The sequence below is a fragment of the Salvelinus sp. IW2-2015 genome, unplaced genomic scaffold (assembly GCF_002910315.2).
Source record: "Salvelinus sp. IW2-2015 unplaced genomic scaffold, ASM291031v2 Un_scaffold1936, whole genome shotgun sequence".
Lineage (NCBI taxonomy): Eukaryota > Metazoa > Chordata > Actinopteri > Salmoniformes > Salmonidae > Salvelinus > Salvelinus sp. IW2-2015.
The window spans coordinates 96,211-101,308 of NW_019943293.1; the positions used below are offsets into that span (position 1 = coordinate 96,211).

A 5,098-nucleotide genomic window follows, 5' to 3' on the forward strand; every position below is an offset into this window, starting at 1 on the left:
CCTCTAAACGATCCGACTATGTGCTACAAAGTCAGCCTGTTCTCTCACCTGCACCAGTACAGCCGCAAAGCCCCCTCACCCAGCAACTCAGGTAACTACCTACCTGCCCCTACCCAAACCCCCCTCACCCCAGCAACTCAGGTAACTACTACCTGCCCCTAGAGACCCCTCACCAGCAACTCAGGTAACTACCTACCTGCCCCTACCAGAACCCCCCTCACCCAGCAACTCAGGTAACTACCTACCTGCCCCTACCCAGAACCCCCCTCACCAGGCAAACTCAGGTAACTACACTACCTGCCCCTACCCAGAACCCCCCTCACCCAGCACTCAGGTAACTACCTACCTGCCCTACCCAGAACCCCCCTCACCAGCAACTCTAACTACCTACCTGCCCCTACCCAGAACCCCCCTCACCCAGCAACTCAGGTAACTACTACCTGCCCCTACCAACCCCTCACCCAGCACTCAGGTAAACTACCTGCCGCCTACCAGAAGCCCCCCTCACCCAGCAACTCAGGTAACTACTACCTGCCCCTACCCAGAACCCCCCTCACCCAGCAACTCGGTAACTACACCTGCCCCCCTACCCAGACCCCCCTCAGACCCAGCAACTCAGGTAAACTACCTACCTGCCCGCTACCCAGAACCCCCCTCACCCCAGCAACTCAGGTATACTACCCTACCTGCCCCTACCAGAACCCCCCTCACCCAGCAACAAATCAGGTAACTACCTACCTGCCCCCTACCCAGAGCCCCCTCACCCCCAGCAACTCAGGTAACTACCTACCTGCCCTACCCCAAACCCCCCTCACCCAGCAACTCAGGTAACTACCTACCTGCCCTAACCAGAGCCCCCTCACCCAGCAACTAACAGGTAACTACCTACCTGCCCCTACCCAGAACCCCCCTCACCCAGCCAACTCAGGTAACTACCACCTTCCCTACCCAGAGCCCCCCTCACCCAGCAACTCAGGTAACTAACATACCTACCGTCCCCTACCCAGAGCCCCCCTCACCCAGCAACTTCAGGTAACTACCCTACCTGCCCCTACCCAGAGCAACCCCCCTCACCCAGCAACTCAAGTAACTACCTACCTGCCCCTACCCAGAGCCCCCTCACCCAGCAACTCAGGTAACTACCTACCTGCCCCTAGAGCCCCCCTCACCCAGCAACTCAGGTAACTACCTACCTGCCCTACCCAGACCCCCACTTCACCCAGCAACTCAAGGTAAACTCACCTACCCTGCCCCTACCCAGAGCCCCCCTCACCCAGCAACTCGGTAACTACCGTACCTGCCCTACCCAGAGCCTCCACTCACCCAGCAACTCAGGTACTACTACCTGCCCCTACCCAAGACCCCCTCACCCAGCCAACTCGTAACTTACCTACCTGCTCCCTACCCAGACCCCCCTCACCCAGCAAAACTCAGCGTAACTTACCTACCTGCCCCTACCAGAACCCCCCTCATCCAGCAACTTCGGTAAACTACCTACCTGCCCTACCCAGAGCCCCCCCACCCAGCAACTCAGGTAACTACCTACCTGCCCCTACCCAGAACCCCCCTCACCCCAGCAACTCGGTAACTACCGTACCCTGCTCCCTACTCAGAGCCCCCCTCACCCAGCAACTCAGGTATCTACCTACCTGCCCCTACCCAGAGCCCCCCCTCACCCAGCAACTCAGGTAACTACCTACCTGAGTTAGTTACAACAAACAAAGTTAGTTACAGAGTTAGTTACAACAAACAAACAGTTCATCTATTTGTTTGCTAATATCTGATCAGACACATTTAGCGATGTAGCATAAACCCCCAAGTGTTTTATTGACTTGTGCATAGGAAACTCAAAGCCCGTGGAGGTTGTGAAATATGAACATGAGATTCYCACCCTTTTGAAAATATAGATTTTCTGTGCATATCATGAAACGAGTTAGCTCATGAAAGGGTTTACGCACCAGGTGGTGTAACAGATCTGATTTTTAGGTCCGGCGTAGAGCGCATTTRCCGTCGGACGTAGAGTTACGACTGGTACCTCTCTAAGAGGTATTTAGAGAGAGTTTCTATGGCTCTGCCTAGGGACCGTTCTCTCTTCTTCTTAATGTTCTGGGATTGTTTTTAACAACGATTATAAACTGGGTGGTTCGAACCCTGAATGCTGATTGGCTGACAGGAATGGTATATCAGACCATAACAYTGGCTGTAGAATGACCGTGTTTTTGCCTCTTTATTTAAATACAGTTATCCTGATGGATAATTCTGTCTTCTAGCTAAATGTCTGCATCATGTATTGTAATTTCTATATAATACTGAGGACTAAGTAGAATACGTCTCATCTTACATAACTAACCCTTTCTACTAAAAGTCTTTCTGTGATCTGATTGGTGATACATTGGATCTCGGCAAGTGGTTGTTTTATTGATTTGGTTCTGTCTGTGATCTGATGGGTAATTGATTTGGTTCTGTCTGTGATCTGATGGGTAATTGTTTTGTTTCTGTCTGTGATCTGATGGGTAATCCCTGATCTCTGTTTAAAAATGTCTGTCGGTCTGTGTTAGCACTGTATGCTCCTCTCGGGGACATGTTTTATATGTTCACCGGCGAGACTGCAGCTGTAAGTTATCTGTCAGGCTAAATTGGTTGCAAAACATCACCTTTTATACCCCCCCCCCCCCCCCCCCCCTCAAGCTCGTCGAAAGTGTTTCCACAGGATGGCTGGCCGCATGAGTTTGCCTCCTAATTGTCATTCACAGTTTGTATGTCAAATAATGGACTGGATTACTTCATTAATGTGGGGTGGACAACTCATTCTTGATTACTCACACGGGTAAACTGTCCGTTTGAAACTCAGCTAGCGTTGCAGTTTCTCTTGACATCAAACCGCGCTCGTGCCTGGCAACCTACTACGCATATACCTGTCCCAGTTGCAACTTAAAATCTTCTTATGTCTTGGCAACCACTCATTCACTTCTGAAATGGCAAACAACTCATTATCACAAATCCATGTCTCAATTGCGGTTAAAAATCCCTCATAACCTGTCTCCTCCTCCTTCTGTGCTGACACGGATTTGAAGTTGATTTTAAGCAAGTGAATTCAATATGGGATTATAGCTTCATCTGGATTCACCTGGTCGGTCTATGTTCATGGAAAGAGCAAGGTGTTTCGTGATCGTTTTGAAATAATCAATGCCTCCATCCTTCTACATGCTTCTTATTACATCACATTCTGGCATTAAACACGGTGAAAACTTGGCTACAAAGCTAAGAGAACGTGTATGTGCCTTTTTCAGGGATATTGGCCGCAAACCATGAAGTCCATGGCGACAGTTCTCCTCAGCAATCTCCTGTTCAGTTGGCACGGCCGCTATTCTCCACGGACACAGACTACTTCCTACAAAGACACAACCTGAAAGAAACAATCAACAAAAGCAGTTACAGGTGCCACAACAACCATCCCTTGAACAATACGCAGTGGGAATATCAATATGTGTAAATGATGTCTAATGGACAGACACTTCAACATCTTTGGGTTTTTTTATGGGGGTGGTTTATTTATTTGACTGGGCATTTTTTGGGCCAATTTCTGAATGTTTATTCATGTGTTTCATGGGTATAGTGGTAAAGGCCAAATTCAATATTTTTATTAAATAATTGTTAAAATAATTTTATAAAATATTGAATATATCCAGTGGGGAGCAACAAGTATTGAATACACTGCCGGATTTTGGCAGGTTTTCCTACTTACAAAGCATGTAGAGGGTCTGTAATTTTTATCATAAGGTACACTTCAACTGGTGAGAGACGGAATCTAAACAAACAATCCAGAAAATTGTGTTTTATTGTAATATATTTGCATTTTATTGCATTTGTCTTAAAAATCATACAATGTGATCTCTGGATTTTGTTTTAGAATTCCTTCTCTACTGAGTTGAAGTGTACCTATGATAAAAATTACAGACCTCTAATGCTTTGTAAGTAGGAAAACCTGCAAAAATTGTCAGTGTAATCAAATACTTGTTTCTCCCCACTGTATGATTATATATATATATATAAATAATACTTAATATTTTTTTAATAACCAAAGGGGGTCCTACAATTCTAAATCAAAATAGCTATAGTATGACCATGACCTAAATACAATTCCATGTCAGCCTGACCCGCCCCCACCCCTCCTCCCCAACGTCTTAGACTCAAGGAAATAGTTCCAGTCGCTCATCTGTGGCCCTGCTCTACTTTTAAAACAGGTTACTTCGCATTCCGCCCCCCATACTCACTGACATTGAAAGTGTCTGTCTTTACATTCTCAAGTCTCTTAAGCATTTTTTTTTTTTGGGGGGGTGCTATGTAGCACGCGGGTCATTGGTATAGCGACTATAGCATCTGCTACAGGTGATGGGACTTACAACTACTCCACCAATGAAGAGCTGTCCAGAGATCTAGTCTAATATATAGTATGTTTATATTATGGTATCAGGCCATATCATTTTGTAAATACTATGTTTATACAGTGCATTTGGAAAGTATTCAGACCCCTTACCCTTGTCCCACATTTTGTTACTCTTTAAAGCCTTGTTCTAACAATGGATTAAATCGTCCCCCCCCTCCCCCGACAATCTCACACAAACCCTCTAATGACAATATGAAAAACTGTTTTTTAAAATTTTTGCAATGTATTACTAATTTAAAAAAATAACATATACCTTATTTATGTAAGTATTCAGACCCTTTCTGTGAAACTTGGAAATTTGAGCTCATGGTGCCTCCTGTGTTTCCAATCTGATTCATTCTTGAGGTGTTTCTCAACTTGATTGGAGTCACCTGTGATAAGTATTCAACTGACTCGACATGATTTGGAAAGGCACACACCTGTCCTAAGTATCAAAGATCCGCACAGTTTGACACTGTGGCATGTCAGCAGCCAAAAACCAAGCCATTGAGGGTCGAAGGAATTGTCCGTTGAGAGCTCTTGGTGACAGTATTGTGATCGAGGCACAATCTGGGAGAAGAGGTACAACATTTCTGCAGCATTGAAGGTCCCATAGAACACATTGTTCCTCATCATCATTCTAAGTGAAAGAAGTTTTGGAACCAGCGAGAC

At 46.1% G+C, this 5,098-nt stretch overlaps 1 pseudogene; it reads left to right on the top strand.

Annotated features, from left to right (window-relative positions):
• Window positions 1-5,098, top strand: part of LOC112072459 (translation initiation factor eIF2B subunit delta-like) — a 36,680-nt pseudogene that overhangs the window by 15,910 nt on the left and 15,672 nt on the right.